Source organism: Lissotriton vulgaris, chromosome 5 (genome assembly GCF_964263255.1).
Source record: "Lissotriton vulgaris chromosome 5, aLisVul1.2, whole genome shotgun sequence".
Classification (NCBI taxonomy): domain Eukaryota; kingdom Metazoa; phylum Chordata; class Amphibia; order Caudata; family Salamandridae; genus Lissotriton; species Lissotriton vulgaris.
In genome coordinates, this window is record NC_141693.1 from 1,065,792,302 (window position 1) to 1,065,806,495 (window position 14,194).

A 14,194-nucleotide genomic window follows, 5' to 3' on the forward strand; every position below is an offset into this window, starting at 1 on the left:
TACCCGGGCAACGTCGGGACGGGCTGCTAGTCTTAAATAAAAATGCTGTGAGACTGCTACATTTCCACAAATTATAATGTCCAGCTTTTAAAGCTACCTATTTTTGACACCAATTCGACTTATGTTTTATAAGCCGTGAGCCATTCTATTCCACAATGACAAGTGCCTCAAAAAGTCTGCATTTAATTTATTTTTCCAAATGCTCTTCATACTTGTTGCAGCATGCAGTGCTAATGCCACGGCCTGTCTTTGGTTTACAAGTGACAGATTGTACTCGTCAAGACCAGACGGAAACTGAGGAAAGAGTGCTAAAAATCCTGTGAATTACGGCAAGTTGCATAATGATTGCAAAGTTGCCTGTGATAAAGTGACACATTTTGAAGCGATTCCAAGTATATCAGGGGGAGATGGAAGTGTGTGTTTCACAAATTCAAGTGTATCCTTTTCAATCTAAATACAATCTGAGGAGCCGACAAAATGAAATCCGTTTTGTGACAGCTTTTCAGGGTTGTTTATGAAGTAAATATCCTGTTTCAAAGCTTGGCACAGTGTTAATATGCCACCAGATTGGCAAATATTTAACGTTGGCAGCAGTGTCGTCTGTGTAATTACCGATGGGACCACATTCAGTATTTTTTTACGCTAAGTGTTCTGCTACAGTATCAGTCGAAGTATTTCACATGTTAGCATTATAGTATCACCCATGAAAAAACAAGGTTATACCAAATTTCGAAATAAATAATTCATACAAACAATAACACAATATGGTTGCTTGGTTGAAATGGGGTGTGAAACAGAGGTCCTGATAGGATAGGATACATGCCATATTAACACGATAAGCCCTAAAGAAGAAGGTACTTATTATGAATCTTAAAGGCATTGAAATTAAAAAAATAATCTAGTTATCTGGTTCAATCTTGCATCGTCAATAATCCCAAATAATAAGAGTTCCAGACACTCTTTATTAAATGATGCCTGGTTCGGTTGCAAAGCCTCGGCTTTATTAGAGCTAATTTAGACGTTGGCTATGCTACTCACCAGCCATGGATCTAGCCCTCCAGGATCTAGCGAGCACACACCCGTTTTACATGGTTTGGATGTGTGCAATGAAACGAAGAAATAAAACTTGCTCTGCTCATAGCAAAAAGAAAAAAGTGTGCTATTTATTTTCTCTTTAGGCGAACGTTCTGGTGCAAGGGTGGTGTTGGGCAATGGGCACAATGCATGGGTGACATGCTTAACATACAGCACTATCTGGAAATCACAAACCAAGGGATCTGACCTCTTTGCTTCAACATTCTACACACACAACTTCAATCAAGCTTATAACAAGCATTAGCATAGCCAACAGGTATCGCTTTTGGGACCTTATAAGTATTTAGTTATGCAGCACAATATCCTTGGTGCAAGAACATTAACTGTTGCATAGTTAGACACTTATAAGGTCCCAAAGGCGAGACCTATTGGCTATACCAATGCTTGTTAGTTGATGTTAGCAGCCAATGAATCTAATGTGTATGGACTTGCTCAGCCAGCAAGAAGAAACAAGTGTTTTGTTAGTGGCTAAACTGTTTATTTCCCTTTGTCAATGATATATGAAATGCATTTTGAATAAATATATTATTACAGAATAACAGACATAATTGAGTATAAGGAGTGTCTATGTAATACTGGTAGAACTCAAGCATTGGTTGGTTGCTATTTTTGTTTTACAGGTCTCCTTCCCCAGCATACCTTCCCTTCCCCCCATCTACCCACTCTGCTCCTCTGTTATTATACAATCAGCGCCGTAGCTGCTCTTGGACAGAGGGACACTGGGGATACTGCTACAGAGGGTCTCAGGATGTGACACTAAGGTAAGGCTAGTGAAATTAAAGCCCAAATCTGGAGGGTGGGTGAGGTCAGCAAGCATTTCCTGTCTGTGATTGGATACTACCTCATGTTTTTAATGACTGGGCGAGAAAGAGGGACATAGAGGTGATGTAACTACTCGACCATATTCACCAGACATTACTATAAAGCACATATTCTTACATATATAGAGTGCTTAAATATGGTGCAGGTCACCTATCTCTATTTAATTCAAGATAGCACAGTGGGTTGACACTTTTGTTACAGAGATCCGTAATTATTCTAAAAAAAGACACAAATTCTAATTAGGTAAATGTCTCAGAGAGTCATTCATCCTTTGCAAACATCTGCATGTAACCTGCAAGGAATACGTTTGAATCCTAGTACGTTTCAATTCCCTAGTTAATATTTATAAAATCAGTTATATTGGATAGTAATAAACATCAAGTGTTGAAAACATGCACTTTGACTGCAGCTGCAACAAGCATTAGCAAAGTCAATAGATCTGGCTTTTAAATGAAAGTGCTCCTTCATTGATTATTATTCACATGTACAGGTGTGTGGATGGGTAAGAGCATGATTTAGAGAGTGACTCAATTAGAAGAATAAGTGCATGTTTGGTTGCATAGTTTGTTGAGTGCATCGTAGATTGATAAAGGGCATGGATGAATGGCGAGATAAATGTATAGTGTATGAGCGGATAAAGTTTAGGTCAGGGCTGAATATTTAATTCCACCAGCAAAATCGTAGGAATTTGGTGATTCCGAGTTACTCTTGTCATGCGGAATTACTGATAAATTCCACTGCTTCGCCAATGGAATTCATCTGCAGTGTTTTGGTTTCTAAACAGTGCAGAAAGAGGGAGCAATCCCACTTAAAAAACAAAACACTGCACTTTAAAGTTTAATCTGCAGTGATTTTTAAACAGAGAGGGATTGCTCTCTCTTCCCTCCCTATTTAGAAACTACTGCCCCGTAGTGCATACCCCTCAGCGCCCTTACATATTCTGCAGTGATTACTGCTGGGTATGTAGTTCGCCAGGAGTTACGCACTGCGGTGCATATCCCTTGGGGCCCTTACATACTCTGCAGTGATTACTGCTGGGTATGTAGTTCGCCAGGAGTTACGTACTGCAGTGCATACCCCTCGGCGCCCTTACATACTCTGCAGTGATTACTGCTGGGTATGTAGTTCGCCAGGAGTTACGCACTGCGGTGCATATCCCTTGGGGCCCTTACATACTCTGCAGTAATTACTTACTGCCCTGTTTAGAAATCACTTCAATGCAGTGCATACCCCTCAGTGCCTTTACATGCTCTGCAGCAATTACTGCAGAGAATGTAGGTGCGCCAAGGGGTATGCACTGCAGTGATTTCTGAACGGGGCAGGAAGAGGGAGTAGTCTCTCTAAGTTTAAAAACCACTGCAGATTAAAGCTTAATCTGCAGTATCTGTGGTAGATTTTAAACATAGATGGACTTCTTCCTCTTCCCACACTGTTTGACCACATCTGACCTTATTTTACTGGACCGCACAGTCCACCCGAGATACAGGTTACAACCCTTGTGACCCCGAGCATTTCTTTGATTCCATTGACTCTTTACAGTTCTATTTTCTTCCGCCTTGAGAAAGACCCAGGCCTGCGTGCCGGGAAGGGGTGAAACGTGTTGACTGATATGTTTTTCTTGAAATCTGGTTCAACGTATGAACCAGCAACTTTTATTCGCAAAATAAAGCAGTGTGTTTGCAACATAGCAACACTGTCTGGACATATGATTCTCTATGCGGAGTATGACTTCAGGACATTAATAAGCCTGATTGGACCTCTAACCCCTAGTGATTATGTGTGCTTCAGTGGGAATGGGGAATCTCCAACTTACTGAGGCCAATTGGTAAAAACAGATTATTTTTACTCAATCTTAAATGGTATGTGACACCCAGAATAAAATACCTCACTCTTTGATACGCAGAACAAGTCTTGCCTCTGACTGGGCATCAGAAGGCAGGTGTATGGGTAACCCACAATATCTGCAGCCGTAAGAAGGAGTTTCTCCTGTGGGGACAGATCTTTGGCTGTTGCAGCGATGGGGCCCTTGTGAGATTACTAGAAGTGTGACCAATGGGTCATTGGTTACATCCCCAACAGGCACTCTGTGTTGGTTCCTCTTTGAATAAGGACTCCAATTCAGTTTCTTTATCAATGTTTGTATTACTTGAACTTCTTTTCTCTTATGATTATATTCATCATGATTATCCTTCAAGCATTTTTGTGAAAAACACTTTTCCTTTTCAAACACATTTCCTTTTTTGAAACAGATATATATCTATGAGCTCCAATGCATTTCGGGCACTTTCTGCCCTTCCTCAGGGAGCAGTGGCTGTTAAAGATACAAATGTAATTATAATCACAACCCTTATTCTGTACACATGCATCACTGTTGTCATTTGTTAGGGTTCACACCATGCGTGGATCTTAATAATGTGCCACTGGTGAGTACAGGATAAATATGTCGTGTTGCACCCGTGTCGTGATAAGATTAATGAAAAAACGCACTTACATGTGAGTCGAGAACGGTCTAGACTCCCGATTCTGCATATAAAAGTTATGCGAGTTAACATGAGGTTTAACATCATAAACGTGAAAATACCGTGCAGTGTTCAGTTATTGTTACTGACCTTGTCCTCTAATATAGTTTCATTCGAAAAGGTATTCTCCGCTTTGCTCGACGGATCAAGCCGTCTCCCGGCGTTTGAACTGTGATGTTACTGGTGTCTGCAAAGTTACTTCCGTGTCGCTCTGACGCAGGAATAGACAGTGAAAGCATACTTCCTATGCTAAGGGAGTTGAAAGAAAAGACTGCGCGTGTATTACGAAGACGCTTGATAAAACGAAATGGGTAGTTTCAGCTGTATAATACAGGAACTATGTGAAAACATAATATTGGAAACATAATATTAGAAAAAAACGTGAAGTGAAAAATGTAAATCCCGAAATAATCACGTAAAAAAAAAAAAAAGTTAAAACGAAAATGGGTCCTATCCCGTGTTGAGATGGTTGTACCCTGGAACGAGTGTACAAGGTTTATATGTAATCCTTAATAGCATATTGTGTTAAGTTCACACAAGGTGTGAATCATTCATAACGTGTTGTATTTATATTTACATGACATTTCAAATTGCTCATATTTACAAATAGCAAGACAGTTCAATCCGTTCGTTGAGTCCGTTCGGTTTCAAGGATCCCAACTTATGGATCCAGTGGTTTTCTCTTCGCAATAAGAATTGATTATTGTCTCTTCCTTCTTTCTTTTCTATGGTTTCCAACACCAAAAATTTTAATTGAGAGATGTTGTGATGGGCTTCCATAAAATGGAATGCGACCGCAGATTTGCTGTTCTTTGTGCGAATGTTTGATTTGTGCTCTACTATGCGTGTCTTTAGTTTTCTTTCCGTTTTGCCAATGTACACCTTTCCACAAGGACATTTTAGCAAATAAATAACGTTAGAGGTGTCACAGGTTGCTGTAACCCTCAATTTGATGTTATGTCCCCTCATGGGGTGAGTTATCACATTGCCTGTGATGACGTTGTTCCAATTGCTGCAGTTGTAACATGGCAGTGTTCCTCTATGTGGTGTTGAATCAGGTTTTTTTTTTTCCGAATGAAACGATATTAGAGGACAAGGTCAGTAATAATACCTGAACACTGCACGGTATTTTCACGTTTATGATGTTAAACCTCATGTTAACTCGCATAACTTTTATATGCAGAATCGAGAGTCTAGACCGTTCTCGACTCACATGTAAGTGCGTTTTTCATTAATTTTATCACGACACGGGTGCAACACAACATATTTATCCCGTACTCACACAGTGGCACATTATTAAGATCCCCGCATGGTGTGAACCCTAACAAATGACAACAGTGATGCATGTGTACAGAATAAGGGTTGTGATTATAATTACATTTGTATCTTTAACAGCCACTGCTCCCTGAGGAAGGGCAGAAGTGCCCGAAATGCATTGGAGCTCATAGATATATATCTGTTTCAAAAAAGGAAATGTGTTTGAAAAGGAAAAGTGTTTTTCACAAAAATGCTTAAAGGATAATCATGATGAATATAATCATAAGAGAAAAGAAGTTCAAGTAATAAAAACATTGATAAAGAAACTGAATTGGAGTCCTTATTCAAAGAGGAACCAACACAGAGTGCCTGTTGGGGATGTAACCAAGGACCCATTGGTCACACTTCTAGTTATTGCATAAAGGACGCCAGGGACTGAGAGCGTCACCCGACAGCAGCACCTCAACTTCATCAATCTGAATAAAAATTATAAAATTCAAGGCTGTGCATTGATCCCATATTTTTGAAGTTATATACTACCAATCCGCCCTTGTGAGATTGTCGCCGCTATTTCTGCTTTGATTGGTCGTGAAGTGGGCTCAGGTGTGACTGAGAGCTGCTGGAGTGCCAGCTCAATCTGTTCAGCTTGATCTCTGGACAGTTTGTGGGATCGGGCAAGCGTCAAGATCTCATCAAGGGGCATGTTCGGCTGGCGGAGAATGTGGCGTCTAAATGCGGTGGATCAGCAGCCTTGTATAATCAGAGTGCGCACTTCCCTTTGCGGATCGTCATTTGTGCAGGTACTGGTGCGTTCTCGTAAGTGAGCATAAAGCACATCAGTGGATGCACCCTTGCTCTAGTGGGCTTGCCGCTCTTTGAATCTTTTCAAATCTAGGGGTCAAATTATGAGTTGAGTGCTGTGATGGCCCTGTCGTAATCATCGTCCGCTCCCATCCTGGGAAAGTTGTGGAAGAGTTTGAAGATTACTTCCCCAGCATAATGAAGAAGTAGGCAGCATTTTGTTTCATCATCAGTTTCATTATTTAGGGGCACCACCCATGTGTGCCAGCGGGCCGCGGCCGTTGCTGGGTCACTGAGATTGCTGAAGGGAGCCAACAGATTGGCGCGAGCAAGCATGAGGCGCTGTGGTGGTGGTCCGGCCTGTGCATTTGCCTTCTAATCTGTGCTCATGTCTAGAGGAGTTTAGCTGCCGATGTCAAGAAGCTAGGGCAGTGGACGCACCAGGCCAGAGAGCATGATTCTGGCATACACAGGTGTGGGCAAGGTGAGGATACACTCACTTGATATTTGCAGCTGAGCAGGTACTCAGGTGGCAGCACTGGTTAGGGAGCCGGACAGCATGGCACTGTGCTGGTGCTTACTACTGCCGGTCGCCTGCCAATACCCAATTGGGGAAGGAGCCAAACCTGGCTAGTAGAAAGATCAAGTGCCACATATACAGGCATGAGGGCTCATCGGGTGTGCGCTGGCTCTGGAGCAGCATTAGCTTGAAGGGCCCGAATCAGCAGTGGCGTGGATGTTGCCCATGTGGACAACGCAACAACAGGCAGAGACTTGCAGAGTTGGATCCTATCCTCTTCACCACTGTAGCGCAGCAGATACTGAGGTCCCTTCCAGCGCTTGGGAAACAGCTACATGAACGACACAGGAGGTAGGATGTGCTTTTAAATTTGCACCACACTAACTGTGTGGGCTGGGGCTTCCCCCTCTTTATTTCCTCTCCCTTGACCACCAACATGGGGTCGGGGCATGCGTGCATATGTGTGTCATGGCGTCAGGCAAGCTCCTACGTCGTACTACATATTGCACAATGTAAGACCACTAAACCTATGATCATCCCAACTTCCCCGTTTGCTGAAATTAAATGATCCTAAGCAATTATTTTGATTCATTGTGCGTTATTTTCTTTCGTCCTCCCATTTTAGGGATGACCTCCTTGAAATACTGCTGTTCACGATGCACACTGTACAAAAACCTCTCTTGCACATTGTTTAACAGACTTTAATAACAACCTAGGCCATTTAAAGGGTGCACATGAGATCTGAACTGGCTTGCCTCTCGGTTCACTATTGGCATCGTCCTCATGTTGGTAGGGGGGACATGAATGTTTTAATAAATGCCATAGCGTGAGATGATACAATCTAATGTACTACAGTAAAAAGATGTTGCATGTTCAAGAATTACACTTGTTTGAATTATGTGGGATTCTAGCATATTTCTACTTGAACTTTTCCAGCATGAGTTACATGTAAAATGAGTTAATGGCTCAACCCATCCTATGCCTTATATAGTTGCTATAATTGTTCTATGCCTCAAAACAGACCCGTGGCTTGGCTCTGGCACAGCTCCCTCAATGAATTTGCTAGCTTACCTATCTTTACTGGGACCTACCAGTTGTCAGCCATTTTCTCACAGAGACCTGGGCTGACAGTACGTCTGATCCAGACAACAAAGCTGCGGTCCCCTGTGGGTTCAATATTGAAAGGCTAGGTAGAATTGATAAAAGAGGTGGTGGGCTAGCGATTGTCTATCGTAGCTCGCTTGTGGCCATTTCACACCAAACCCTCATTTAGACTGCGAGGTACTTAGGTTTAGTATTGATTTGAACAAATACTATACATTCCAAGGATTGCTAATATGCCGGCCTCCCATTCCAAGGATGGGATTTATTGATAAAATCCAATCCTTTATGGAGTCCAGTATAACGTATGCTAATTTTACCCACCCAGCCAACTATACACTGGATGGTATTCTTACAAACAACGCTGAACTAGGCATTGACCAGATCCTCCCACTCCCATGGTTGGACCACAAGGCCATCTTTTTCTCAATCACGATTCAGTGCACCAGAGCTGAATTGAATAGAATAGCTAGGATTATTAAATACCGACCATGGAAGGATGTCAAGATAGATGCACTGCAAGAGGCTCTTTCTAATTCTGCACCTGTTCCTGTCACGGGTATCGACGATGCAGTAATTAACTACAAACTACACCCGCTGGCTGGACACAGCATGTATTAAAGTGGTGCCGGTGAAAATGCTGAAGTGCTACAGGAAAAATACATCAGCTCCATGGTTCACACCAGCAGTGAAAGCAGCATTGCTGAAGTACAGGCACGCTGAGCATGTTTGGAGGGTTGACTATTCTCCCGGGAAAAAAGCTACATATAAAACAAGCATTTACAATGCAATGGTCTCGGCAATGTTAAAGTTAGAGCTATTGGCATTGCTCATGACATTATTTTTATTCATGTTTTTGTCTTTAAAACATATAAATAAATGGCAATATCATTCACAATGCCAATAGCTTAATCTCTGGCAAATGCGAGACCTATTGCATTTGCACCCACACAAATTAACAGCTTCAAAACGAATCACATAGAAAACACATCACACACACACATATCACACACACATCACACACACCCATATCACACACACACACACACCCATATCACACACACACACACATATCACACACATATCACACACACCCACACACACCTATCACACACACACCCACACACACATATCACACACACACATCACACACACACACACACTCTCTCTTTCCTAAAGTTTTGTAAACACAAAGCTTTGGTCATGAAAGATTGTCCTCTCCAGAGACAAATAAAGGAAACAGAAAGAAAACAAACGTGGAGATGGTGGAAGATAAGGCAGAGGACGCAGCCAGTGAGAAGACGCAAGCCATTGAAAGCATGCTAATCTTCAGGACTGTTAGCTGTGCGCGCCACCACGCCGTGAAATGAAATGGGATTGGATATGTTTTTTCACCACAGAAAATTACAGCCACCCATATCACACACACACACCCATATCACACACACACACACACATATCACACACAAACACACACACACACATACACACACACATATCACACACACACCCACGCACACATATCACACACATACATCACACACACACACACTCTCTCTTTCCTAAAGTTTTGTAAACACAAAGCTTTGGTCATGAAAGATTGTCCTCTCCAGAGACGAATAAAGGAAACAGAAAGAAAACAAACGTGGAGATGGTGGAAGATAAGGCAGAGGACGCAGCCAGTGAGAAGACGCAAGCCATGGAAAGCATGCTAATCTTCAGAACTGGTAGCTGCGCGTGCCAGCACGCCGTGAAATGAAATGGGATTGGATATGTTTTTTCACCACAGAAAATTCCAGCCACTTGTACCGCCTCAATACGAAGCCGAATCCGAAGAAATGATTCCTGACAACTATGAAATTGTAACTATGGACGGGTCTGAGGCCTTCTTCCGTCACTACTGCTCCTGTGATCAAGGCGTACCAGCAGCAGCACCGTACAGTGCCACCAGGGGGTACACAACTACCATTACTGAGTGTGGAAAAATGTTCTATGATTACAAATATACTTATTTGTTTATTAACATTATCAACTACTAAAACAAGTAAGTCACTGTTACTCACTCACGAGCCCAGCATTATTTTCTGCGCAGCCTCACAGGAAGTCAGGCAAAGTCACCTGTGACGGGGGCGGGGCTGCGTTCGGACCGGAAGAGGAGGCAGGCGGAGTGAAAGCGTCTCGCGGCCCGTGGCTCCTGTGAGCGGTGGAGAGCCCCGGGGCCGCCAGAAGGAGGTTGCGCAAGTGTTGCACATGCCCGGTGCCTGCCTCGTGCGGAGAGCGGAGTCCCCCAAAATTGGCCTGGTAAGTAGAAAAGGGCTGGGGGGGGGTCTCGGTGCACTTGTGTGTGTGTGCTTGTGTGTGTATGCGTGTGTGTGTGCTTGTGTGTGTATGCATGTGTGCACAGCGGGGGAGCTGGGTGCACTCGTGTGTGTGTGCGCGTGTGTGTATGTGTGCGGGGGGGTGTGTCTCTGTATGTATGTGGGTGCGTGCATGGGCGCTCGTGTGTGTGTCTGTGTGTATGCGCATGCGTGTGTGGTGTTTTGAGCTTCCCAGGAGACAGCGACTGGCCACAGCGCGCGTTCGCGTGCGCTTGGCAGTTTCAAATCGCCTCCAAGGCGATGCGCTCGGCCAGGATTGTCTCCTGGAAAGCAGACACGGCAACAATAGGTTCTCGGCGAGAACGCGCTTCCGCGCGCTTAGCCGAGACCTAAAAACCCTTGCGGAGTACAAAGAGTTCATCAAAGTCAAAAAACAAAATTGTTCACATGAAAAATTGGACTAGCAGATAATTCCTCCAGGGAACTTTCTAAAACAGTTAAAAAGTTGTCGAATTAAAACAACAACAGCAACTCTTTTGTCCTGGATGAATCTTTCTGCAAAAGGCTGGCTGACTTTTTCCAATGCAATGTTAACCGTATGTTTCAGGTAGTATCTCAGCAGGCACCCAGTACAGACTCTATTTTAAAACTGGAAGAGGCCTCAAATTTGAGCCTTTTCATGGGTCGTGAGGCACCTCCCACTTTTGAGAAGTTCTCTCTTCTCACCTGGGATAAAACAATGACCCTTATGAGCTCCATCAAGTCTGGGGCCCCCTCTGACCCCTGCCCTCCGGGGATCATTAATAAGCTGGCTAGCCAGGTGGCTGGGCCACTTAAAGATCTATTGAACCAAGTACTGAGTTCGGGGTACTACCCTGAGGTTTGGAAGAGGACCTCCATTCTTCCTTTGGTGAAGAAACCCTCCTTGGACCCCAAGCTGGTGGACAGGTACAGACCTATCTCCCGACTCCAGTTCCTGGCTTAGGTGCTAGAGAAGGCTATGAATGTGCAAATCTTGAAATTTCTGGGCACCCATCAATTGCTGGGCCCCGCTCAATATGTGTTTAGAGGGAACCATTGTACGCAGTCCGCACCGGTGGCTGCATCAGACGAAATTAGAGTCAGGGTGGACAAGGGCGGCAGAGTTGCATTAATTTTAATCTCTTGGCCTCCTTTGATACGGTCCACCACGTGTTTCTTATGAAACGCCTGTATTGCCTGCGCTTCAGGAGCACTGCACTAACTCGGCTAAGCCCTTTTCTCCAAAACAGGGAACAGTGGGTGGAGGTGAGAGATGCAAAATCCAGCTCCTTCTCCCTCCCCTGTGGGTGCCTCAGGGATCAGCACTTAGCCCCACACTTTTCAATGTGTACATCACCCTCGGCCTGACCGTATTATCCTATGCGGATGACAGATAGTGGTGTCCGTTTCATCTCAGTTTGAAAAGAATGCCAACAATTTCTGCAGCTGTATGGCCGCAGTTGTAAGCTGGATGAAGGAGAATTGTCTCAAACTGAGGGGGTCATTAGGATCGCGGACGGACTTGAGTCCGTCTGCGACCCCAGAGTATGAGGGAACGTCCGCATGGGCAGCGGCGTTCCCTCTGTGCTGATTAGGATGTGACCGCCATGGTGGCGGTCACATCCTATATCTTTAACATGCGGCGGGTGCAGCTTCAAGCTGCACCCGCCGCAATGTTAAAAATGCATACAATGCATTTGTATGCAGAAAGCGGCAGGCACCGCGCGGTGCCTGCCGATTTCTGTATACAAATGCAGGGGGGTACCATAGGTACCCCCCATGTGCACCCCCCCCTTCACCTAGGGGGCCCACAACGGGCCCCCGCAGTGAAGATACACATGCTTTTCCTCGGCGGAAAACCCGCCGCGGAAAAGCATCTTTGGAAGCCCATCCTAATATGGTGGACGGTGTCTGAGAGACACCGCCACCATATTAGAGCTTTTCCGCCGCGGTTGTAAGCCAACCGTGGCGGAAAAGCTGCGGACGGAAACCAGGACCCACCAGCCATCCTAATGTGGCGGTGGGTCTTTGGTGGGTCCGCTGCGGTTTTTCCGCATCCTCTGGGCCGGCGGTGGCTTCCGCCGGCCCAGAGGATGCGGAAATTCCACAATCATAATCGGCCCCTGAATTCAGAATAAACTGAGGTGCTGCTCTTTGTGAAAGAGACTTCCTTCTGGAATGGATCCTTGTGGCCTCAGGAGCTGGGAGACATGCCCAAGCCTGTGCAGAAGGCAAAAAACTGGGGAGTAATTTTTTACACCAAACTATGTTTCAATGCTCAGATCAATGCAGGGACCTCAGGGGATACTTTATGCTTCGGGTTCTCCAAAAAATTCCCCTGTTCATCCCAAGAGATTTACAGAAGACAATAATGATGGCCCTTATAGGATCCAAATTGGATTACTGCAATGCCCTTTATTTGTGCACCTCAAAATATCTACTCAAACAATTGCAGTCCCTATAAGGCTCGGTGGGCAGAACCCTCTTGAACATCCCGAAGTTTAAACCAGTCTCTTACCTGCTACACGCCCTTCAAGAATCTCTATTAAGGCTCTGTGTCTAATACATAAGGCTCTTCAATGTACTGGTCTGCTCTATTTCCAGGAACGTTTCACCTGGTGTGGGTCCAGTGGGACACTAAGATCTAGCTGGGCGCACATGGTCCTGATCCCCAGAATCAAACGAGCAAACAGGGGCGGCAGAATTTTCCTGGGGGAAAGTTATGGAACTCCCTTCCTCTTACCTTTCAGTCTCAATCTAGCTTACAGCTATTCAGAAAGCATCTAAAGACCTGGCTCTTTTCTGCTGGTATTAATAAAGTGACTCAGACCTAACACGGCTTGCTGCCATGTCCTTAGTCCTTGATGTGCCTAGCGCTAAGATACCTCCAGGTAATGTGCACTTTATAAAATCATTTCATTCATTCAATTGCAACTGCACCTGCTTCACCAACTAGACACAGGTCTGTGTCATGATTACTCTGAAGGCTTCCCTCTGGTCTCCTGAAGGTCCAGCCAGCTGATATGAAGTGAAGTAGTGTGGCTCACTGGTTAGAGGCGGCAGACCCGAGAGCAGAGGACGGCCCGGGACCAGGGTTCGATTCCCGGCGCGGCAGGTTTCTGGACCAGGGTCAGCGGACTCGATAATTCTCTCGCCTCTGTGCCCACTCTGATCAGCGATCACACTCGGCAACTCTGGGCATTAGCTTGCCTCATCTTCACTAACGGCCCCACCAGACCGCCGGGGATGCCTGGTCTCACCCTGGAGATACCCATTAAGGGACCATCTCTCAGGGAAGCCAGGAAGGGTTTCGCAGCGGTCGAAGCGCCTTGGGACCCTACGGGTAAGTAGTGCGCTATATAAATGCCAATACATATATAAATGCCAATACATACATATGAGGCTGATAAGGTACTCCCAGGCCAGGTCGCACACCACACATCATAAATGCACAGGCGGTCCTAGGAGAGTGTGGGACGGAACAGAGGTGGGCTCAGACAAGGAGAGACTGTATGCACAAAAACTTGACACGTCCCTCGGCAAGCCCTAGCTGGACATCATCAGCTGAAGGGAAGCGGGAGGTGTGAAGAAAGTGTTTGTTCTTCCGGGTCGAACGCCCCCCCTAGTATTCTCTCAGTCAGGTACCAGACCAGCAATGACAGTCGTGTGCAGTTAGTTACCATCACATCACAACTGGGAGGGTTTCCTAGCCTGTGAAGTGCAGGCAGCAGCGATATATT

The 14,194-nt window shown here is 45.0% G+C and overlaps 1 protein-coding gene across 1 annotated transcript in view; it reads left to right on the forward strand.

Annotated features, from left to right (window-relative positions):
* Positions 1–1,718: 1,718 nt before the first annotated feature.
* Positions 1,719–14,194, forward strand: part of LOC147712018 (glutathione S-transferase omega-1-like) — a 610,936-nt gene continuing 598,460 nt past the window's right edge. The window contains exon 1 of the mRNA XM_086922748.1: positions 1,719–1,856. The gene's annotated coding sequence lies outside the window, so the exon portion shown is untranslated. The remainder of the gene's footprint in view (positions 1,857–14,194) is intronic.